Here is a 25,573-nt window from a genome sequence, read left to right on the forward strand (position 1 = left end):
CAATTGTCTAAAGACGCGGAAGTTGTCTACGTGGACATAGGGGCTTACGGCGAACCTGGCAAGTTCACAATAGCTGCAGTTGACCACAAGAAGAGGCCAATTATTCAGGCTTCGATCTACGCCAAGGATCCTGCGGAAGCGGGATCACTGGAAATAGCCATCACCATAAAAACACAAGACAACCAAAAGAAGTCATCACACGTAGTGACGGACTCCCAACCAGCCTGCAGGGACTACCTGGCCGGAAAACCTCACAAATGAGCGTGTGCAATATTACGTTCCATCTCCCAGACGCACACAATTACATGGACACCTGGACACGAAGGCCTAGAAGGAAATGAGGTAGCGAATGATCTAGCCCGAGCTCTCACAAACCGGGCGGATCCCCATCCCTACCTCACCCCTCTCATAGGACCCTACGGCGACAGGCTGGAACACCTACGGTTAGAAAGAAGAATTTTCTCACCACCACACAAACACCTTCCTTCCTCGGACGCTATAGACTGGAGAAAAATACAAACAAACACATTCCCTAATCTTAAAATTTTAAATAAGATAAGCCCAACAACATACACGAGTTACTGTCCTTGGTGCGGTGCAAGCCCCACACTCTATCACATCTCTTGGGAATGCCAGGACAAACCTGACCCAACGTTAATAGTGCCATGCCCGACACACGAGCAGTGGGAGGCGGCCCTGACCAGCGACAACCTGGACCAGCAAGCCTGGATTATCCAGCTAGTCCGCAAGTCAGCTGCTGCCAGCGGAGCCCTGGGCTAGGGGCACCGACCACCCAGCTCCTGCGAATTTTTACTGATTATATGCTCATTAAAAGTTTTCTCTCTCTCTCTTAGTGTAACAACCGTTACAAATCTGGTGGAGTCGAGCTGGGTACGCTTCCCAACCTGCGTACGCCTACAAGATAGAAACACGGATCTCACACCGGTCCATCAGCGCCCAAGCCGCCGTCTCCGCTGCCAGTCACCTGAATTCGGGTCTCTTGACACCTCCACGAAGACGACGCAGCCTTGACCGCCTGTTCCACCAGAAATGGCCACAGATAGCAGGTCTCCGGCGCCCATCCTCTACCACACGCCGAAAACACCGCCATCTTTCCACGGCGACGTGTACTAGGATGCGGAAGACTGCTTGACACTTTCCAGCGGGTCGCCCGCTACAACGGTTGGAGCGACGACCGTAAGCTCCATAACGTATATTTTGCACTCGAGGACTCCGCAAGGAACATGCTACGAGAACCATGAGAGCAATCTGTCCACCTGGGAGACATTTCGCCAAAATCTCCTAGCTACATTCCCCAACGCCGACCGCCGGGAGAAAGCTGAAGCTGCGCTTCACTCCCGTAACCAGCGGACTAACGAAAGCGTCCGCATGTATGTGGAGGATATGACGCGCCTCTTCAAGCGTGCTGACCCCTCCATGGCCGAGGAGACGAAGCTTCGCCACCTCATGCGAGGGGTCAAGCAGGAGCTTTTCGCCGGTCTGGTGCGCAGTCCACCGCGTACTGTTGTCGAATTCCTCACTGAAGCGACCACCATGGAGGCGACGCTCCTGCAACGAGCCCGGCAATACAATCGAGATGTAAGCACGCTTGGGCCCGCTATTTCTTCGATGCCGCTAGGGAGTGACGTAGCCGTTTTACGTGACCTAATCAGGTCGATCATCAGGGAGGAATTACAAGCCCTCCAGCTGTCTCCCAGCGCGCCGTCTGTTACATCGCTGTCTGAAGTCGTCCGGCACGAGGTGCGCCTGGCATCGCAGCAGCAACAAGTCTTTGAGATTCCTAGACAGACTGAGGTCAGACCTACATATGCAGCTGTCCTCTGCCAGGCGCCAGCACCAGTCTACGACGTGAATACCGCCACTCAAGCAGTGCAGCAGCCTGTTCTTTCCCGTGTGCCTGCTCGACCAGTCTATCAGCGGCCACGGAAATGTGATGTGTGGCGTACACCGGACCGGCGGCCCCTCTGCTACCACTGTGGTGAGGCGGGTCATCTTTACAGGGCCTGCCCATATCGCCGAGTGGGCCTGCGTGGTTTCGCGCCCGACGATCCTTGCCCACGGAACGGCAAACGACCATTCGAAATCGAAGCTTACCTGTCGGCTAGAGGCCTGGAACATACGGCCGTTATGACTCTAGATCATCGTCTCCTCGGCGTTACCGTTCCCCAAGTCCTCGCCAAGACATCGGCTCTCCTGAGCGGCGTTCTCCCAGTCTACGCCGGGAAAACTAATTCCAGCGGTCTCCGGAGGCAAGGCCGCTGCTGTCGGGAAAACCGAAGATCCTCCGTCGCCGATACACCGAAACGCTGATTTCTCACAGGGGCCGGGTAGCGACAGCATCCAACGTGCTACCTCTGATCTGTGTGTGACAATTGACGGTACTGACGCTGTCGCTTTACTTGATACTGGGCAGATTATTCGGAGATGAGCCATGCCCTCGCCCAAAACTTGAGCAAAGTTTTGACGCCGTGGTTAGGCCCTATACATTCGCACGGCTGGAGGTCGGAAGGTGCACAACCCGAATCAGCATTCGCGGTTTCGTCTACGTCGGTGAATTCGTCGTCTTTCGCGATTGTTCGAGGGATTTGATCCTGGGCCTTGACTTTCTACAGGCAAACGGTGCTGTGATCGACCTACTCGAGGCACGTGTCAATATACTGTTTCTAACACTAAACAAATGAAGTACGATAAAACACTAATGAAATATTTTGCAACTCATCGCTTAAAAAAACAAAACAAAAGAAAAGGTCGTAGCGCAGCGGTGTGCTATTACACTGCGATGCAGACTTGCATTACAAGCAGGGACTTTCTCCCACTCCTTAAGACAATTAACAATATCTAGCCTTTCTTCTCATTTATTACCCCAATTTTTACTGAACTTTCTCGATGCGCTCATATGCACGGATCAGACGAAGTTAGCGTCTGCAGGTTCTTCGCTCAAACCGAACTACGCAAACAAACTTCGTTCGCAAAATAAAAGCCAGAATGGAAGTTGAGTATCCCAGAGCCTTCTGCGATTGGCTGCCTCGCGAGCTGCTTCCGGGCGCCTCGCGAAATTTTCTAAAAACTCAGAACCTGAGCGACAGTGACGAGCGGCAATGCTTTGGCGGATCTCAGCCCACCGCGCGACGCCGCGAATTGTCGTCTGCGCTTAACTGGCTGAACTTCTGTTTAGGTAAAAGGAAAAGCTGTAACAACGGCTACTTGCCGTCACGGAGGTTACTGCAGGCTTAAGTTGTATCCGATTATAGTTGGGGTAACCATCTGACGTCGCAAGAAGCGACACGTTAAAGAGGACGACGCAAGTCAGTTCCCACATCTTTAATACAAAATAGTCACTGAAACATCAACACCACTCAAAAATAAAAGATAAAAAATATCACAGCGCGCTTTTTAAAATGAAAGTGGCTTTGAAAATGAAACGTGATGGTGGCCTAAGAAGAAATGTGAAAACAAATAAACAAACAAACAATGTTCTTTCCCTTATATAATAAAAACGCATAGGCTCTCGATCCCCGCGGGTTTTCGATCGGAAGTCTCCTGTGGAGAAATAATAAATAATAGGTAACAAATATTCCACAAACGATAGAGTGATGCTGGAAACATGGGACATACCTCTATTCCATATGGAGGTCTCCGCTTTCATCGATCTGTCAAAAGCAGAGAGAGAAAGAGAAAAGTTTGACCGCAGTGTGCAGATGTGCCCTAGGCCAACAATAGGTCATTCTCATCAGTTTTCTGTCCATGCGCGCGTAAACAAAGACAAGTTCCGACGTTACTTGCAGTTAATCACTGCGCTCTTCCTACCAGTGCCTCTTAATAACCCAGGGTGTCAAAATGCTTTGCGATGTCAGTGCAGGGTAAAGAACCTTATCTCAGGTGCTCTACAATTAATCGGGGGCAGTTCACTATACGGCGTTCCTCATTGCACATGGGTCGCTGCGGGACGTTAAACCTTGCAATTTTCAATAAAGTGGCAAATGGCAATTAAACAGTCTTCGACGCGGAAGTTATAACTTTAAGCACGGATTCCGGAATGGGAAAGAAAAAAGCGGTCGCCCTCCCCTCCCCTTTAGACTACGATTTCCGACAAATCGTTCGGTTCTTGGTCGTTACTAATGTATAGCAAACTGGGGGTGGAGCTAGTTAGCTTTGTAGTCATTCATAAAGCACTTCGTATGAGTAAACTGAACCAGTCATGTCTCAATGGAAGCCGTTGATTCACTGACACGAGCTTTTAGCGCAATCGACCACTCACGTGTACACTTTATAACCCTGACCATTTAAATTAGGTTTTATATGCAATGACAAATGAACCTCCAAAACGTTCAAAAATATAAAATATATATAAACAAAAAATATAAACCCTTAAATAAAAAATTGAAGAAATAAAACAAACTCGCAGTCTCGCTTCTTTACTCAAAATACTTCTGGAGTCCGTGATCTCAGGCACTCGGACATGCTTAAAACTTCCCAGTTGTTTTAGAAACACAGTCGGCAGCAAAATTTCGTGAGAAGAGCGTGCTCGGGAAACGATTGCGGCATTCCTTCGCGACCCAGTTGACTCGATCGTACCTAATTGAGAAGCGAATGAAGCATGCACGTTTCCGCATCCCACCGTGCATTTCAGGTGATTGGCTTGCGTGGTGGCGCCTGAATACTATTTTCCTCAAACCCACAACCAGTATGTGTCCCGTAAACCTTCACGGCGAACCGTACGTGCGAGTAAACGGAGCACGCTATTCTGCTGTAATTACAATCACGCTTTCGTACCTGGACATGACGAAACTTTGTATTTGAGAAAGCGCAATAGCCTCTACTGCAAGGCTGCGCATACCACCGCTGCCAGTTTTAATTAGGCAACCCGTGAAAAATGTTAGAAGGCAATGACGGGCTTCGTTTACTTTTGCCCTCACCTGTATCTTTGTAGAACTAGTAGAAGAAAGACAGCATCGTGTGAATAAATTGCAGTACGAAACCTGTAGGTAATTATTGACTTATCATGTTAGTTCCTTGGCGGGTTTGACTAATTAAAATGATTAGTGCGTAGGACAGGGACAAAGATATTGACAAAGAAAGGACGGGCGCTAAACGGCAGCTGAAATGCTACTGTGACAGAAGGTATACATAAATGCAGTTCGGCGTGCGCCACTCAGCTATATTCATGTACCTTCTATCGCACTGGAACTGCGAAAGTGCTATAGTGCGAAAGTTTTGTGCTTTAACTAATCATGAGACACCAACAACATTCTGCCTTGACAGCATCGTGTGCTTTACGTATACAGTCGAACTCGTGTATTTTGATCTCGAAGACAATGAAGAGCATGGCGAAATAGTTGAACCATAGCCTCCTATATTTTTTATGCCCGATCATTCGTTCCGGCGCACGCGTTCAACACTAGGTTAAGTCGGGTTGAACCCCACCTTTTTCTACACACGGCGCGGCAACAAGGAACAGAACACGTACTAGCGGGTCTATTTTCTACGGTGGCGCTTGGCCCGTGCGCTTAATTTTGATACATATGTTCTCGCGTTTTTAACGACTTTTTTTTTTTTTTTTTTTTTGGGGGGGGGGGGGGGGGGGGGCTTGGGGAACATCCCTAGCCCAGTGCATCGAATTCCGTCTGCAGGAGAACTGGAGAACAATACATTCTCCTTGCAGGGCGCGCATTGCCGTGACTGTAGCAAGGTACAAAGCACTTCTTCCCAATGAACGCTTGCTTAGTTATGCCGTTGCCGTAGTCAAATGCACAAAATATAAAAAAAAAAAGCGAATTAAGGCACTACTTTGCAATTGCAGTCTAAGAGAATGCGCGAGTTTATCCTGCACATCGCCATACCCCTGTCACCTGAGCGGACGATTAGGCAACCAGGGATCGTTGCTGTCGATATGGAGTTACTAAACGGCTCTTGTTCAGAAGAAGCAACCTGCAGTCTCCTGCGGTGACGTCCCCATCGCTGCTCGAGCGTGTCTCCGCGTTTGCAAATTGTGTGATCTAGACTGTGAGAAGCGGCACGAAAGTTGTTTACTTACTTGGAATTAGGCGTTTTATTAAGTAAAGCAGGGGTATCTCAATGTTGCAGTATAATTAATTGCTTGCACTGGTCGCGAAATTTCAGCGCGCGTGCCGCTTCCCCGTAGGAACGCCAGCAAAATCACCGGGACGTGTAGCCTAAGGTTAATTCTTGTATAGCCCACTAACCAACGTGCTGTCACTGGCAGTGCACACTAGTAAATTTAAGCCATCATTTCGCCGCCGCGCTGGTGCGCAGACGGAGCATTATATGCTGTAATCTCGGATCCTACGACCGGGCATGCATATAGGAGGTTGTGCTTAGACATATCGATAATCCTGTATATAAAAAGGGGCAGTACACATCGTGTTTCACTGTCGGAAATAAAAAAAAAAAAAGAACTTTTTGAGTTAGCGCTTTCTTCGGCATAGCATCGTCAGTAGGCGTGCGCCTCAGAATGTAAAAATTCTGTAACAGCGCGAAGGGTGAGGACGAAAATAGAGGACACATACACACAGGGCGGCGCTCCGTGCGTGTGTCCTCTATCCTCGTCCTCCTCGCTTTTAAATTCATCACGAACAACTAGCCCGCACCTCAAAGCATGTAAAACGTGCTAAGTAGCAGGCTGGTTAACTATATTAAGTAGTTACCTGATTCGTTATACTGTCTGTTTTACAGTTATTGTATCATGCAAACCGGGGTAAGCAATATCTACATCGGTTCTCAGATTTGTCAAACTGCCATTATGGTCGCCGCTGTAGCGCGAGGAATGCCGGGGCTGAAGTTATTACACTGCGCGTGCATTACTAAAAATTGTCAACAGCGCTGTTCACACAACTGGAACCTGAACTCACCATGTATATAGTCACTGCAGTGATGTATCCTTTGTTAAATTTCTAGTGTTTAAATTCAGTGGTGTTGACTGTTCATGAGCAACAAGCTGAACGCATACAAAACAGCTTGTGATGGCAAGCAGAATTGTACGTACAGGAGGCCATATACCCGGGAAATTGGATAAGTAGTAGGATACACAGAACCCAGCGAACAATTGTCTTTCAACAAGTCCCAGATGTACGTTATGCTGGCTAGCTGAGCGCACGTTTCTACAATACATTAGACCAAACAAGCTACAAGTCTACAAAACAAAAAGGCACAATGCAGCACGTACCTTAAACCAGCAGGACTCATAGGGGAAAACCTGGAAAAAATCGCAAGCCTCAGAACCACAGCAAATGTAGTGAATTTCAGCAACTCACCATGTGTACAACCATTTTCATTCAGCAACTTAAAATCTAAGCTCAGAGAAGAGTAAACCGTCCCTTCATAGAGAATTCCTCACACTATATAGGACTCTTGGATACACTGTTTCCTAAGCGGGACCATGAATAATAAAATACTACTGAGTACATCGGCATAAGAGTCCCAGCAGTAGTGTTCCTACTGCCCTGGACAAAAGTGTCTCGACATTACGAGTTTTTAGAGCTAGTTCATTTATTGAGGTTTCATAGCACCATTTTTTTGTTAATGTAAGGTTGCACGCAGAAGCACGAATGAGGTGGCACGCAAATTCAGGCTCACAGAGGCATTCGCACAGACAATTGCGAAACGACTGAGTGAAAACTCTAATGGCAGCGCAATAAAATGCCTCTATTACCAGGAATGATCGAATTAACCAATGGTTCTAAAAAAAAAAAATGCTGCCAAAACTGTTTCAGTCATGGAGAATATTCGCAAAGACTGGGACGTAGTCACCTGCTTTTTAAATGCAAACGGCGCGGCAATGGAGATTTTTATATGTTGCGCCAGATGCTTTATTGCGGGTACACAGTCGGCCGGGCACATATAATGCGCAACCGTTCCAAAGAAGAGGCCTCTTTAGTGGCGCGGTGCGGTAGCAGTGGAGCCTTAAGTTGACGCGTGTGAGAAGGCAGTACAGCACGACCTTGTTAACAGCATGCGATGAGCGTGTAGGAAGTAATGAGGAATGATTAGGACAAAATTAAGCCCGTAAAATGCGTCGTTCCTGGAAAGGCAAGACGCCTACTGGTGTGAAAATGAAAAGACCGTGTTACGTGCCAGTCAGTGTCCGAAACTGTTTAAACTTACTAAGAGGGCTGGCCAATGTGCGGCCGGGTTGCCATCACCGCGGCCTGGAGCGAGATCGAAACTATGCGAACGCGCTATTTTATGCGATGTCGTAAGCTCTCCATATCACAGAAAATTTGTCGTCCTCAATGGCGTGAGTAAAAAAATCCTGAGATGTATCGTTCCGAGCGGAGGTCGCCTAGTGGGCTGCGCGGGGTGTGACGTAATGCACCATATATGTGATCAGTGGAGACTGGAATCGGCCGTGTGCGGGTGTGATAATCTCCCCGTTGACCAGAAGCAGATCCATTGCATTCTATATGGAAAGCGCCCACCCGGCAACAGCAGCACAAAGGGACTATACGTACTGCCATGTAGTCATTCGCATAATGATTGTGAAAGACGGACAGTGTCTGCGTGGGAAAGAGTGGAACGGCTGATGGTAACATTTAAATCTGTTGCGTAACACCCCCGCTCAAGTGTCCCCCAATTTCTTTCGGCGACCGGACTCTCCAAGCTTCGCCATGCCTGCAAGCCGCATGCACGTCTGAGGCTATGCAATTCGACATATTTGATCGACTGCCAATGACTCTGCCGGTTATACTTCGACACTGCCTCCCGTTCGGAGTCGCACCGAATTAACCAGCGTAGGCCCCGCTGCTTTCCAATTAACGATCATACGACGTCATAAATTTACCTGCTGTCGGCGGGGCATACCCGCCGGTAGCCCGAATCACTCGGATATCCGAATTATAAGCTCTAACAAGATTATACTGTATTACTTTGTACATATTGCTTCCCATCCCTTAACCCTGTTCAAAATTCTTGTGATCCTTCGTGAATTACCGAGTCATTTTGGCTAAATATATGTGTTACAGATGTGTGCTGCAAATTCGCTCGATTCCTTTAGCATTAAGAAAGGAAGGTGCAGGCAGAGTAGGAGAAAAAAAAGTGCCAAGAAATAACATATATTGCATGCATAAAACAAATACTGCGTGTCAGGTGCAATACCGGCGCCAAGAAACCAAACTCGGCTACAAGATGACTTGACTCAGCTTGACCGTTCTTGACGCGGCGAGCGCCGCGCCTTTAGCACTTGAATTGACGATTTGAATAAGGCTTAGACTTGAGGTCTTCTAGGCATGCTCCCCAAACTACTGTAGACCGGCTATGCAGCCAAAAGAGCAGGTGCCTCCACACCGGTTCCAAAAAAGTGTTAACTTGATCTAGCGATCTGTACGCAGGCATTTACATGCATTTTAGCAATTATTGAATGGGTTCATCACAATAACTTATTTAGCATAAAATATAAAGAGAATGCTTAAATACGGAATGTGTCTCACTTTTGCTGACTGAAGCTTCGTGAACGTTTGAGTTCAGAAACTTTGGCCTTTTGAAATGTTTGTCAACAAAATTTGCTGCAGCTGCAGCACATGAGTATTTCAAATTACTCGCCAGATGTCATTGCGACGCGTTTTAAACTAAACTTGAGTTTCTTTACATCATGGAGGAAGGAAACAACTGTTTTCCTCCAACGTTTAACTAAGGTTCCTAGTTTAACGATGACCAAAGGTATTTTAAACGTTAAATGACGCAAAAAAAAAAAAGTAACATCATCGTTTTTATTAATAAAAACTTGTTGCAATTTAACAAACAAGTTGTTTTGTTTCAAAAAAGCAAACAACTTTTATGACAACGTATTTTACAAAAAAATTAATTTTTTGTGCTAGTTTCTCTAGTAGCAACGTTGGCTTGTAGCAAGCGGCGTGAAGCCGAGCCGAACAACTAATCAAGTATTTTTTTTTTTTTTTTTTTTTTTTTTTAAAAGTTGCGATTTGAGTGGTCGCTGCATTTGAACCTCTTGATTTTGTCTTCAGTTCGAACTTTAGCTTTACAGCAGCAGCGACGATGTTTACTGGCGGCCTACGCACTGGTGGTCTACGCACTCCCGTCAATAACAATGATCGGTAAGTAATGTTTCAAGAAACTTGAATTCGTTGCTTGTCTCGCGGTTCTTCTGAAACTTCAGATTTCCGACGTGCGTCTTCGGTTCTCCATGAACGCGTCCGCGCGATTCTGTTTGTTTACGGCTTTTGTTTACTGTCCACATTTTCACCTGATAATTTAAACGATGTCAGCCCTGTACAGGGTAGTTGTTTTGTCTTTTGGCTACTGTAGTGGCTAAAATATATTACAGCATGTTACAACCTGTCTTTTTGTGTAAGCTGTGGTGCATGCGTATCACAAAATGCGAGGTATTTTTCCGTGCTGGCAGTTTGTGTTTATCAGCCACTTCTACGGCACCATTAACGATAGAACTGAAAGTTAAGGTGCTAGTCCTTTTGAGAGCTAGCGTTGTGCAAAATTGAAATTTTTGTGAACGGTGCATTGTTACGCGGCTGTGTTTAGTACTGTATTACAAGCTCCCTCATGTATATTTCTCGCAGGTTACCGAGTTTAACTTCGTGGCCACCGTGGAAGCTTAAGGCTAGTGCCAGCCCGAAAGCAAGGATGCCACTGGTATTGGTGGCGTCGTTAGCCTTGTAATGTTTGTCTAGTCTCTTTGCACTTTTCACCGCAGTGTGTACTGATGAACGCGGGCACTCCCAAAGATAGCTATAAACTAGACCAAGTTTATGTCTTTACTAAGAAAGACAAAACACACTAAAGAATTTTAAATTGTCTGGCAGAAATGCTGGCACTTTATGTGTCCTTTGAGATAACCAATATTATTTTTGTAGAGTCCATATTTCTCCACAGTGTCATTTCTGTGTGCATTATACATTTTCTTACAAAGAAGAAAAATTTAAACCTCATTAAAATGCGTACCCAGTGTGACGTGTTCACTGTGAAATATTGAAAAGAAATTAGAAGGGTTCAACGCTGCTGAACCAAATATTGAGCGAAAGCATTAGCTGCGGATGACCGAGTGTTCTTCTTCTTCTTCTCTTTTTCTTCTTCCTCAGTCCACATATAAAGCCTCACTTTAACCAAGCCGTATGAATGTGCCTTAGTGGCCTATAGGGGTAACGTGAATGCCAGGGTCCTGGCAGGCTGATTCTGACATAACCGTCCCATGTGAAATGAGAGACCCAAGTTGGCAGCTCCTGCCAGGGGACCACGGACACGGCACACAGCGACGAGCAGTTAGACCTGGCATAGTATTGCTTTCGCAATAAAAGGTTTTGAGGCAAAGAGGCAAAGTTTCACTTGTGCACTTATGTGTGCCTGCAATCATTAAAGACTGTCTGCATTGAGGCGTGCATGTGATTTTGGTGTAGTTATGGGCTTTCGCTAATTTTTAGTGGTGGATTAAGGAACTCAAATGCACTAGATTTGTGTTGTAAGGAGTAAGTTCTGCTGCGGTATTGATATTTTAGCACAGCAAGCAGCTGTGGCCTCTCTAAAAGTTTCAGTTCATGTCGCATGATGGCAGCAAACGGGTAATTTCAGTATTTTTTACATTTTTCTGTTAGTTCAGATTTAATACTAAGGGAAATTCAACATGTTTCTAAAAAGGTTCTTGTGTTATGCCCCTGTCACACGAGCAAATTTAGTGTCATTCGAATCGAATGACATTCTCCATCGAATCAGTTTGGCATTCGATGGTCAATCGAATGTGTACTCTCGACGCCAGATATGCAGCAGAAACAAGCAATGCAACAAAATATTCTCTGCACAGTGAAAGTTAAGCGTTATATTTCTAGAGTTTTGTTTTAAATACTGTTAGTTTAGGTGTAAAATTATTTTCATTGCAGGCTCTCGTGGAATGCAATTACTCTTGGTCACAGCAGTGGCCCAGTCATGCCAGCGATTCACGATCATTTTAGGTTCTGTGTTCCTTGGCAGCCGCTTCTCCCCATGCATTTATCCGAGGACTATTTAAAGTTGTGACTGAGTGCCTAACAGCTTGGGCGTCAGTTGCATGCTCTACGTGTCTCTGTGCATCTCCGCACTGTGTATACGCCATGGTATACACGCTCCGCTATGTTCAGCCATATTGTTTGTTTACATTTACCGAATTTGTGGGTGACTCGATACTTGGCTTGGAGTTTTATAGCTAAAGTGCTACAGCATAGCCAGAAGTAATGTTTTTCACTTGAATTATCGTACAGAAATGTTTTAATCAGCTTTAAAATGCTACACAGTGATTTCAAATGCCTTTTATGCGCACTGATGTTCCTTAAGTGCAGTATTCTTTTATAGCTGATTGTAATTGTCACCATTTGCGAATGACATTATATTTTACTGAGTAGCAGCGAAAGAAACCGAATGGCATTCAATGCATCGAATGAAATTCGATTCGAATGACATTAAACCTGCTAGTGTGACAGACGTATTAGTGTGGTGTTTCAAGTTAATTTTAGTGCTCTTACGTGCAACCAGACGTCTGTATTATGCCGAGTTCCTGCAATCAGCTGTATCATAAGCATATATTTAGTCACTTAATTATTGGCTACATATCTGATCTAGGCTGCTCTGTTTCTTTTGCTGTAATGTCAAACAGGCCAGGTCGTCACATATTTCAATGCAGTACTGTGGCTATGCTAAGTTAATTTAGATGCTAATCTGATGTGGACAGCTGAGTATAAATGAAAGGATGTGGCAGAATTTCCTGTGAAAATACCTACCCCCTTGACTATGGCCAGTGAGCACAAGTTCATTGATTATATTTTCATTCTAACAGGGAGGCAGTGAAGCAGCACATACTGGCAACAGGCGATTCCATAGTCTTTAGCATCTTCTTTTTCTTAGAGGTAAAATGTTCAGTATCTACTGTTCTTGTTGCAACTGCGGGAAGAAGGAAAAGAAAATGCACGGGCCTGCTGCTGGCTCTGTAGCTGAGCCACCTCCTCTACCTCATGCGGAAAGAGGCGAAAATAGAGAAGAAATAAAAAGAAGGGGAGAGAGAAAGAAAAAGGGATGTGCATCGCAACATGTGCAATAAACTGTATTGGTCACAAGTTCGCTTCATCATTTGAGACCTTTAGTAACTTGAGCTGCACTTATAGCTTAGGTGACTGGTGGTTGACATTGAATTTTTTGCAGCAGCTGTATGCTAGCAAAACGTGTAGATAAACAAAGTGGTTCAAAGCTTTTGGAAGAAAAAAAAAATTATTTCTTCAAGAAGTGATAGGCTAGTGCATTTTATGTTCGACTTATGTTTTGTGTGGACAGTGGCTTTGGTTGTAGCACAAATGAGATGCAGATGAAATTTTTTGCTAAAATACTTTGTAAATGCACCAGTACAACTTCCCTTTTCATGGGTTTGATTATGACTTCTTCATTGTCCTTTTATTGCCATTCCAGAAAAAGCAAATCCATCTTGAAGTCTACTGGTTGTCACTGTCAGCTTGTCAAGCATAGCAACTAGTTGAAGACTTCATGGTGAGCTGTTCCACAGCCCTTTCCACGTTGCTTTCTAGTGCCGTTTTGGCTGCAGTTAGCTGTATTCATGTGTTGAATACTACATATATGGTGACAGGCCAAGCATACAGCTGATAATAAATACCATGAAAGATCAAGCTGAAATACTTCAGATTTTTAATTTTCTTGATTTCTTTATATATATGTGCACATTGCTCGGTATGCCAATATTGAAATTAGTTTTGTGAGAATGCTGATGTTTCGGAAGAAACAAAGTTATGAATGACGTCATGGCAGAGGCACCTTTTAGGTACTTTGCAGTGACGAAGGAATAGAGATAGACAGGCCTTGACAAATATTTTTTATCTTCTTAGAGAAAACGCAAGAAAGAGTATGTTGGCCATATTTCGGATGATTCAGTAAGTCGGCGCTTCCTAAAAATATTAGAAATGTGACAAGTGCTATATGAGGCTATTTACTGTAACTTTTTTGCCAAGTCTATTAGGCACTCCTTTTCAAAGTTGCAGAAGAGATAAACACTTAGGTGATAAAAAAAGATTATGAATGTTCTTTGCCATGTATGAAACACAGTAGCCTTTTTCAAAATTCAAACGATTAAAACCCATCTCAAAATTATCTTAAAATTTACAGAACAAGTTTCTAGGAAGAGATAAAAAAGAATACGAAAGAACACTCAACTTTATGCTGTTTCTAACATAGATTTTATAAAAGCTGGAACCTGTAGTTTCTGAAGCATTGGTACAAGCACCGAAATAAAGATGCAGAAGCAACAAATACGCATCATGCTCATAATGTGGCCCTATACCAAGGTTGAGATGTTTACCAGGCCGCGGAAACTCAGCGGCACCTCCGTCCCGTCTAATTCGCTGCACCTTCTTACACACGGGGGTGAAAGCGAAAGTGCAAAACACGGGAGAAGGACTTCTTCCTCGCGCCTAAATTTTCCCCTCGCACTGCCGCCGCCGCCAGCTTCGTTGCATGGCTGCGCCCTCGCATGAACCGCTGTAACCGTTTTGACTTCGCTCGTTTTGAATTTGAACCGACGTCTGAATCTCTTTCCTTCTGGTTCCCCGCCCCTTCGTGAGACGAGAGACTTGTTTGCGTGAAGCTCCAGTTCCATGGATCTATCTCTACTCCTGATTGTGCTGGCCATTACAGTTGGCAATAGCCGCTGTGGTTGGTGTTGTTGAACTTGTTACCTTCATGTGCTCTGGAGAGGTGTAAGTGCATTTCGAAGACGGTTCTTCCTGGAAGGGTAATGTAAATTTGTAATCATGTATTTTGGTTATGTATAGCATGGTAACATGTGATTAGTACTTGCATTGAATACCAACCACCAGGTATACTAGAACGCATGAATTTACTCTATATTTCTGCATTGCTTTGTTGGTATGGAATGCGTGGAATTAATATGTGTATCATTTATTTAATTTCCTATCAACTGTGCACGTGCTGACACAACCAATGCCAGCAAACTGGGTTCTTTTGCATTGATAAAGCAAGCATGCAAGATTATAATGTTAGTGAAAAACACTACTGTAAACTTTTGGCCATTTAAAGTGGGTGCGCGTGTGTGTGATACTCCGTCGCATCTTGTCATTCTCTATTTCACGTGCAAACAGTTAATAAAAAAGACAGACGATATCTGTTCGTTGTGCCATTTCTTGCCGCGGTCGGGTATGCTTGCTTGAAAGTGCGTGCGCCCTCGAGGGTGCTATGCCTGTGGTTTTTCTTTCCATCATACTGTTCCTGCCGCGGGCCGGTTGCACCGCAGCAGGAATGGTACGGTGGAGTAAAAAGTTTGTGGGTAGAATGCTCTGGGCGCAGGCACACGCGAGCTTGTGACCCACGCTGCTTGAAGCAACCTACCGTCACCCCCTTCAGTGTGCTGTTTTTTTTTTTTTTTTTACTGCTCCGCTATGCGGCCTCCCCCGTCAAGTTTATTTTTTACACACCCCCTCCCGCTACGAACGTAACTGAAGGGGAGTTTGGCGATAGCGTGTATAATTTGTGGCCACTGGGAGGTATAGGAAGTTTCACCCCTCTGTCTACCATAAAGAGAAAGAATACCTGAATGCACTGTTAAGAACCAACGTCATTCTGTTGTGTAAGCAAAATGCAGTGGCACCACCATCTGTGGGTACAAGTAGCAGCTCAGTGTGCCCTTCTTAGCAATGCGTATATAAACGACAGTTTTCAGTATAATTTTCTGACTTCGCAGTGCATTTATGACTGCATTCGCATCTCCAGATCCTCACTTTGTCTTTATGATATCTAAGTGTGCCTTTTTTCTAATAACCAATGTAATCATAAAATGCATTTGAGGATATTTTTCCCCCCATTCATCTAATTTGATTAGTTTCCACGTACAGCCTCGTCCACTTCTAGCTATAACAGGTTCACTGCTTTCAAAGTGTCATTGCGTCGTACCCAACCGCACAATAAAGCTAAGTGGCAGGTCATGTGAAGCAGCACATCCGACTCTCTCTGTGCTTGCATCGCTTTGCATCGATATGGGACTGCATCGGATGCAATGTTGCTTTGAAAGCAGTGGTCGCGTTATAGATAGAAGTGGATGACCCTGTACCTGTGCCAGACCTGGTATTTCCACACCATTTCTTAATGTTTTTTGTTTTACTTCTTAGCTATACTACCAAATAATGAAATCTGATTGTCCTTTTTAAGGAAATTTGAATAAAGCCTACAGCTGAGTGTGGATATGTAAAATGTCTAGCAAGCACATATTGCAGCGATTTAAAAACTTTGGCTTTGAAGTGATTGTTTACTCAGCCACATTTTCATTTAGAATATACTCGGTTATGCCAAACAAAGAAAAACTTTATAGTTGTACTCTGAAGTTAGAATATTTTGCTAAAAACGCGTTTTTTATGCAATCCTATGAATGTGTCCTCAAGTTGGTACCTGCACCCACAGATAACTGTGCCACTGCATCCTTCTCAAACCACAAATAGACATTAGTTAGTAGTAATGTGGTTAGTTAAAATGTATATTTTCCGGGTGCAGGTCTCAGTCTTTACATGTGGGTAAAAGTCTGAGCAATCTGCATTGTGTCTGCAACTCTTGCTCCTTCATGTGGACACTTGTGACGATAATTGACAAGCTACTAGTTTCAGCTATAATAAGACTGTTGGAAACAGTATAATGCAGCATGTTTTTTCTTTTTGTTGTAATTCAACCCCTCATAGAGACCAATTATTAATATGTTGGGAAAACTTGGGGATGGGTTTTTTTCCTTTGAATTTTGAAAAAGCTACTATGTTCAAACGTGACATATTTTGGATTGCATTTATGTGCTTAAATTACATATATGACAAAAAAAATATTTGTGCACTTTTTTAGCACCCAGTGACTTATGAATTGCACAATTTTGCATAAAAAAAATTGATTGAAGATAGCCTCATTTCAGGCTTGTAGGATTTTTAAAGATTTTTGCCCAGAAAGCAGTGAATATATTACTAACAGCATCAGAGACATGCCTGACACTCTTTCTTTCTTCTATTCTTAGCAGATAAAGTATATTCTTTGTGTTCTGTATATCTCAGTTCGGAAGTCATTTCAAAGTTGTAAAAAGCATTCAACATGGAAAAGCTGCTTCTGCCAAGATGCTGTAAATAATTATTGTTTTCCATAAATATTACCATTCCTAGAAAACTAATATCACCAATGGCCAACTGAGAAATATGTGCATATTATATGATGTATTTAAGAAAATTGAAACCTGATTTAGGCAGTTTGATTGATCTCTCGTGGAATCACCCAGCTATAATCGGATACAGTTCTAGAAAAATGCAGCAGATACCCCACAAAGGAAGTTCTTAAACAGTTGTGAAGTGTATGATGCCATTTACAGAGCTTCCTCTCAGGGCGTACTTGCTACTGTTTTCTGGTTTGTATCAATTATGGCTATAGCCTTGCAATGGCACCATATATGTTGCTTGTAACGTGTGTATACCACTAACTGTTGCCACAGAGGTGCCAAAAAGGCAATCCCCAAAGGACCGTAGAAATGGTCTAAAACGCGACTTCAGCATGGCTCGCCAAGCAATCTTCAAGAAGAGATTGGAGGAATGTTAGCTGACTTACAGCCCACTTCAGACCGGTTAATGTCAGCTACCAATTACATCAAGTTGACTTGTAGATGATTTGGTGGCCTTGACAAGCTGAAAACTAGACATCTTTAAGACAGGCTTCTGTTTCCTGAACAGGACAGCTGTCCTGTCTCCCTATTGCTCCTCTTGAGTTTTTACATCCTTCTGGCTGCAGCTGAAGGTACATCGGACGGACCTGGTACAATGTTTTTTAGGTACATCAAACAGATCCACCCATTTTGGGGAAAGATATGTCGGAGAGACCGAGTACTTTTTCTCCAGGGTACGTCGGTTTTTAAAGTTTGACGCGACACGCGAGGCTTTTGTATAGGTTTTGTACCACGGATACGACGAGTTTCGATCCACTCTTGGTCATAACAAGGCAAATCCAAGTTGGCAAAATTGCACAAGTGGGAGGCGTGCTGTGTTTAGCTTCAGCAATAGTTTTTCTCATGTCTACATACATGCTCAAAACCGGACAATTGGTGTCCAGTGCGCGTATACTTCCAGTGTGGCAACAATTGCTGTTTGTTACAGTTTGTGCTGCTACGTATGTAGATGCATGAAAAGTATTTCGGTTGTACACTGCTTGGCACAAGTTGATAAGCAGCAGCTTTGAATTGCAAATTGACTCCTGGCTATTTTCATGCAAATATGTGATTTTCTACTGTGTACCGATGTCCGGCGCCGCATATCTTCCGCACTTATGTTAACCACAGATCTACAGTAGTTTAAACTCTATATATGCGATATTTAACAAGATGACAAAGCTGCAGGCCAAGCACTTGTCAAGCCTTCCCCTATATACCCAAAGAACATTTGCTCTTCTGGCTTTCCGGTTGTATGTTGATACATTCCGGTGCAGTGCACTTTTGCCTCAACAGGCTCGCTGGCTTGCTGGTCATCGCCGCTGTACCAGCGTTACCTCTAGTAGATTCGGCATGGCTTTTTGCCATTTCTCTGAGGTAGAATCTAAATGAAGGATTTAATGAGACATCCTATTTCCTCTGCATGTAAAGGACTAGCATAGCATTTCATACGGATTACAACACATTACGGGCGTTCACGGAGCATGGCAAGGTGCTATGCCTTGCTCGGCTGTGCAGATCGTGCAAAGAGACTCGAGTGCGAACAGTCCAAGAACTAGGGCAGAGTAGATACAGTGGAACTCCTGAAGAGGAGTGGTGCTGCATCAGAGGTAAGAAGTCCAAGATTTTCACTAAGTAGTGGAACTCAACGGAGTGAAGATGAAATTCTGCATAGACTCAAGAGCAGGAGTAGACAAGCTTGGAGGGACCTGAAAGCACTCCTGCAAGAAATGAACATACACCTGGTACCATACAGAGTGAATGCAGCCCTTCCGGTGTTAAGAGTGTTCAGAGCAAAGATAGAAGCTGGAGAAGAGAAAGTACTAACGAATTTGTATGTCATCAAAAGGGAGCACACATCTCTACTGAGCTTTAAAACAGTAAGTGACCTAGGTCTCGTAAAAGTCCTAAACAGTTGTCAGCAGCTTTCAGGGGAACCCCGAGAAAGAATTTGTAAACCTTTGCAAGGGATTGGGAAAGCGGAAGAACGTTTATGTAAAACTCCAAATCAAGGAAGCTGTGAGACCAATAGCCCACCCATACAGAAGAATTCCTTTTGAATTGAGAAAGGGAGTGGAGAGAGAGCTCTAGAGACTAGAAGAACTCTACATAATCGTGGTAGCAACAGGACCAACCGTGTGGGTGTCTCCAATAGCGGTTATACAAAAATAAAGTGGCTCAAGTGCAGTTAGGATGTGCATAGACTTATGGGAGCCAAATGTGGCCATCAGACGAGAAAGACGCGTCATGCTGACGATTGAAGACATCATCGGTATCCTCAGTGGTGCCAAGTATTTCTCAAAGTTGGTCCTGAATGACGGCTATCATCAGCTAGTGCTTGAGGAGACATCACGGCAGATAACCACATTCGCCATGCACTGAAGGCTGAGAAAATACAAAAAGCTTCTCTTTTGGGGTGAGCACAGCAGCAGAAATTTTCCAAGATGTCATTTGACAAGTTCTACCTTGTGAAGAGGGAGTCATCACATAAGCGATGGCATCTTAATGCCTGGACTTTCTCTCGAATGCCTGGACTTTCTCTCGAAGAACACAATCGTCGTCTTGTGCTAAAGGTCTTGTAAGAGGCCGGACTGATTTTAAACACCAAGAAGTGTATTATCACGACAACTAGAATAAAGTTCTTCGGGCATATATTCTCCAAATCGGGCATCACAGCAGACCATGACAAGGTGGAGGCAGTCGAGCGCATGACTCATCCAAAAGAATGACAAGGGTTCAACGCTACTGAGCCAAATATTGAGCGAAAGCATTAGCTGCGAGTGACCGAGTGTTCTTCTTCCTCAGCCCTATGATAAGCTCCATAAAACCTCCTATGATAAGCTCCACAAAAACCCCGGCCCTCAGTCACCAGCGGCTGCGGAACAACTGACCACGGCGGTGGTCAGACCTGTGACGCAGCAGGGGGTGCTAAGAAAGCCTGGCTCCGCTGGACAGGCCGCCATTGGAAACTGACCCTGGCAACGTTTAATGCTAGAACCCTAGCTAGTGAAGCTAGTTTAGCAGTGCTGTTAGAAGAACTAGAGGGCATGAAATGGGATGTCATAGGGCTTAGTGAGGTTAGGAGGCCGAATGAGGCATATACTGTACTGAAGGATGGGTATGTACTGTGTTATCGAGGTTTACCAGAGAGGCGACAACTAGGAGTAGGTTTCCTTGTCAATAAGTATATAGCGGGTAATATAGATGAATTCTTTAGTATTAATGAGAGGGTTGCAGGCATCGTAATTAGGCTTAATAAGCGGTATAAACTGAAGGTTGTACAGGCCTATGCACCTACATGTAGTTATGATGACCAGGCAGTTGAAAGCTTCTATGAAGATGTAGAATCGGCAATGCGAAAAGTAAAGACGCAGTATACTGTACTAATCGGCGACTTCAATGCCAAGGTAGGGAGAAAACAGGCAGGAGACAAGGCAGTAGGTGACTATGTTATTGGTTCTAGGAATAGCAGGGGGGAGTTACTAGTTGAGTTTGCAGAGCGCAATAACTTACGAATCATGAATACCTTCTTCAGCAAACGGAAGAACCGGAAATGGACATGGAAGAGTCCTAACGGAGAGACAAAAATGAAATCGACTTCATAATGTGTTCAACCGCCGTCATTATGCAAGATGTAGAGGCAATCGGGAAAGTGCGATGCAGTGACCACAGGATGGTGAGGTCCCGAATCAGCCTAAATCTGAAGAAGGAACGCAACAGATTAATAAGAAAGAAACCCATCAACGAATTAGCGGTGAGGGGGAGGGCAGAAGAGTTCAGGATCTCGCTACAGAATAGGTATTCAGCTCTAACTGAGGATGGCGACATTACGCTAGAGGCAAGGAACAATAATTTCAGAGATATCATTACTGAGTGCGCGGTAGAAGTAGGCGGTGGGATAGCTAGAGAGGATACCGGTAAGCTGTCTAAGGAGACGAAAGATTTGATTAAGAAACACCAGAGTATGAAAGCTTCCAATCCAACAGACCAGATCGAATTGGCCGAGATATCAAAGCTAATCAATAAGCGCAAGGTGGCCGATATAAGGAAGTATAACATGGAGAAAATTGAGCACGCTGTAAAGAACGGGGGAAGCCTTAAAACGGTAAAGAAGAAATTGGGCATAGGCAAAAGCCCCACTTTAACCAAGCCGTATGAACGTGCCTTAGTGGCCTATAGGGGTAACGTGAATGCCAGGGCCCTAGCAGGCTGATTCTGACATAGCCATCTCATATGAAACGAGAGACCCAAGTTGGTAGCTCCTGCCAGCCCACGCCGACTGCTTGAGTTGGTAGCCCAGCTCTCACCGTAGTGTGACGTGGGGTGTGACGCCACAGCTTCACGTGGGTAAGACGTGGCTACCAGCCACGGTACGCTGAAGGCTCGAAACCTAGAGTAGTATTGCTTTCGCAATAAAAGCCCTCAGAAGTGTGAAGCTTGTTGGGAAATGGTGAACTGCTGCGCTCAATTCATCCCACACTCGGCTCGGGTCGTCGAATGATTTTGCGCACTTACCTGAGAAAAGAACAAATTTCACTGGACCAGCAGAGAGCAAGAGGTGCTGGATAACGCCAAGAAAGAATTGGCTGCAAGCCACTCACCAAACTACTATGATGAAAAAAAGAAACCCGCCTCATCACTGGTGCAGGACTAGAAGGCATCGGTGCAATGCTGATGCAAGGAAGTAGAGGAGAAAAGCCTAGTATCCTCGCATACTGTAGTTAAGTTTTAACTCCTACAGAAAGACGCTACCTTCAAATGGACAAGGATATGCTAGCGACAGTATCAGTGGTAGAACATTTCAGAGTGTACCTGGTTGGAGGAGCTTTTACAATTGAGATGGATTATAAACTGTGTGTCTCCATCCAGAACCTGAGCACAAAACTATCGGCCAGACTGGAGCGCCTAAACCTAAGACTCCAACAGTATGACTACAAAGTGGAGCACATAACTGGAAAAAGTAACCCGGCTGACTACTTGTCAAGACACGCGAAAGATATCAGCTCAGAAACTACAGAAGGTCAAGCTATTCAAGAGTATGTACTCTTTGTCAGCATGTCTGTTGTACCCAAAGCCATGACCATGACCGAAGTGGAAAAGGCCTACGAGAATGACGCCTGATGCAGCAGTTAAAGCCATCCAGGAAGAAGACAAGGAGGCATCAGACAAACTGGTGGGTACTTGCTCTGAAGACTTTTGTTCAAATTCGTCAGGAACTGACAGTAACAGACAACTATGTCATCTTAAGAGGAACCCAATTGATCCTTCCAGGGAGACTATGTACAAGAGGTAGAAATTGCACACAGATGAAATTTGGGCATTGTCAAAACAAAACAGCTCATCAGAGAAAAGAATTGGTTTCCTGACCTGGACAAGAAAGTAGAAATAGCTATAAAGAGCTGCCCTGCATGCCAGAGCACTGACTCAGCAGAGAAACCACCACCTTTGATGATGACAGAGCTCCCAACAAAACCTTGGCAGGCATTAGCAGCTGACTTTGCAGGCCCTCTTCCAGGGGGAGAGCACCTTCTGGTAATGGTAGAATAATATTCCATATTAAGGCAAGAGCCTTTATAGGGTCATACTCACTATGACCGTCTGTTCATTGCATCCAGAGGCTGGAACAGTGCCAGCTGTGACCCTCCCTCACACCAGTGCACATCCGCCTCGCTTCTTGGCAACAGGTGGCAGCACTGAATTACATGCGTAGCTGTGCATAGCAACAGTGACGTCACCTACACCGGCAGGATGAGCGAGTATGCGCTGCGACGGCGCTCCTTCGCCAGACATGTTGTTTCAGTTGAGTGAGTGAGTGTTTGTGCGATAGCCTTTAATAACTCATGCTCGCGGTTCGTGTCTGTCCGTGCGTAACACTTTTGTTGCGTGGGAGGCAGTAGCTGGCAGCTGACATGGCCGAACACTAACTGGACATAGGGCTTCCTAACGTTACATTTGGCAGGAGCTGCCAACTCGGGTCTCTCCTTTCATATGGGAGGGTGATATCAGAATCAGCCTGCCAGAAATGTTTGCATTCTTGTCATTTCTAGGCCACACAGGCACGTTCATGCAGCTCGGTTCAAGTGGGGCTTCATGTGTTGGCTGGTAGCTTACGCTATCATGAAAGTGGGAGTGAAAGCAGTGAAAAAGAGGTGCCCGTAGTGGAGGGCTTTGCACCACCGCACGATAGAGGCTTTCGCCTTATCACTAGTTTAGTGATCCAAAGTGCTCCCTAGAATTTTTTCCTATTATTGTTACATTTCCATCACTGCATACCCAGAGAGTAACATCTTAAATGCTGGAAATATTCCCCACTCATGGTTTGCCAGTGAAGATCAAGACTGACAATGGACCACCATTCTTGAGTTCTGACTTCACAAACTTCACGAGAGCCTTGAGTTCTGAGTTCACGAACTTCATGAGAGCCAATGAAATCAAGCACCAGAGAGTAACTCGACTATGGCCTCAAGCCAACGGAGGTGGAGAGGTTTATCAGGAACCTCAAGAAGGTACTAAGGACAGTCACCGTAGAGTGGAAAGAATGGGAAACAGAGGTATAGGATTACTTGCTGAATTGCCGAGCAGCAACATAGGCTACAACTCTGTTTTCTCCAGCACATCTTCTGTATAAATGCAAATCTGAACCAAGCTTCCCCAGGCTGCTCACAAAAAGAATGATGAACTCCTATGACAGAGACAAGGTCAGGAAAAAAGGTATGAAGACATATGCAGATAAGAAGCATCTCACCACCTCGCATTCCCTTCAAAAGGGGAACTTTATTCTCGTGAGACGTCAAGAGACGAAGACCCACGAGTCACTCTATGACCCTGACCCTTACGTGGTAGTACATGTAATGGCATCAAAAGAAGCAAGAGAATCATTAGAAACATAATTTTTCAAGAAGATACAGAACCCCAGCAACCCTGGTGAATCTCATCAAGCTGATGATGACACATACGACTTGGCTAGCTCGGTTGATTCCTCTGAAAGAGAAGGCCAGACAGCGAGGCGTTTATCAGAAGAAACTCGCTCAGTTACAGCCGAAGCAAACCAGGTCCCTTCGCAGATACCTAGACCACAAATTTCGGCCAGAACAACCTGAAGCAAGAGGCCGAAACGTCTCCAGGACTACATAGTTGAACAGCGCTGGTCTGAATAGAAGCAAGCCCACCTTTAAAAGGCAGGAGAGAAATGTAGTGTTTTGCGCGACTAATAGATTACGTCACATACACGGCGGAGTTCGACCTGCAAAGCCCCGCTGAGCACTTACGTGAAACTCGAAGTCTGGGAACTTGTAAACAGAGAAGCAAACGCCCGGAGGAGGACCGAAAAGGGAAGAGACCACATACTCGTTACAACTGAGCTCTGTATGTGAATGCGCCAGAATAAACCAGTTTTCTTTTAACTTAGTGTCGTCCTTTTAGATTAATTCTGAAGACACCAAACCTTAGTAGCATCTCCTCGAGAGTCATGAAGGCTGAGTGGCTGAGCCTCATGTATGCGTAGCAAGTGAAATGTAGACATGCGTTAGAAATTACTTTAGCCATGGGCCTGTATTGACATCCACCCTACCTTTACCGAGAATTGAATAGCTATGTCTGACGTATCTTTAGACACTTTGTTTCCTTGCGCCGTCTACTGCACTGTCTCTTTGTTTCTATCACCGCAGCTCAGGAGTGTCCGAGCACAATGGCATGCCACGGCTGGTACAAATTTTTTCGTTCATTATTTTGATTATTTTCAATAAAACCACTTGGTGATGATGCTGGGTTCAAAATGGCCAATCTGCCAGCTATAGTATACAATTTTTGTTCAGATTAGAGAAGCAGTATGAGTATACCCTTGAAGCATAAAATGACATTTAAAATCGTTGCAGAGTTCTGTTTAGATGTTTAAGTGGTAGGCATTTAATGAATATCTCTGTTGCAACACAACATATCCTTTGTGCATCCAGTAATTTTGGTCATAAGAATTTAAGGGCCATTTTTTAAACCTACACCAGCTACCCCAGTGTGGCAAAACTAATACCTTGAGTGGTGTTTTGCTACACTACTTTAGCTGGTGTAGGTTAAAAAAATGGCCGCAATTAAGTTGTGGCATGGAGTGTATCCTTTTTTCAGTGCTGGACATTTGCATATCCAGTTTAGCGCATGACACATATATTACAAGCTGCGATGTTTTTTCTATGTACACCCTTTCAATGCCTCTCTAGGTTAGTAAAATACGAGTGTGGGTAGTTGTGAGTCTAGGGCGCCCATTCTCTTAACTATAGATCTATGTACTGCAGTGATACCGACTTTCTAGAATAAATTTTATTATGCTGTAAAGTTAATATTAAATGCGAGCCATGCTCTTAACATTGTTGAAAT

General features: G+C 44.6%; 2 long non-coding RNA genes across 12 annotated transcripts in view; one reads left to right on the top strand and one right to left on the bottom strand.

Moving 5' to 3' along the window:
* Positions 1-3,377: 3,377 nt before the first annotated feature.
* LOC146205949 (uncharacterized) lies at positions 3,378-9,569 on the bottom strand. The gene is made up of 4 exons (XR_014703231.1): positions 9,465-9,569; positions 7,205-7,234; positions 3,637-3,671; positions 3,378-3,561 (listed from the first exon to the last, which is right to left on the bottom strand). It is a non-coding gene; the product is annotated as an uncharacterized LOC146205949 (long non-coding RNA).
* A 385-nt stretch (positions 9,570-9,954) lies between these two features.
* LOC146205950 (uncharacterized) overlaps positions 9,955-25,573 on the top strand; it is a 79,963-nt gene continuing 64,344 nt past the window's right edge. For 5 of the 11 annotated variants that reach the window (XR_014704305.1, XR_014704306.1, XR_014704308.1 and 2 more), the window contains exons 1-3: positions 9,955-10,088; positions 10,569-10,664; positions 13,432-13,509. This is a non-coding gene — a long non-coding RNA (uncharacterized LOC146205950). The remainder of the gene's footprint in view (positions 10,089-10,568; positions 10,665-13,431; positions 13,510-25,573) is intronic. The other 6 variants (XR_014704301.1, XR_014704299.1, XR_014704303.1 and 3 more) reach the window with 2 other exon arrangements.

This window comes from Amblyomma maculatum, chromosome 1 (genome assembly GCF_055883805.1).
Source record: "Amblyomma maculatum isolate TAMU_Amacu chromosome 1, ASM5588380v1, whole genome shotgun sequence".
Taxonomy (NCBI): domain Eukaryota; kingdom Metazoa; phylum Arthropoda; class Arachnida; order Ixodida; family Ixodidae; genus Amblyomma; species Amblyomma maculatum.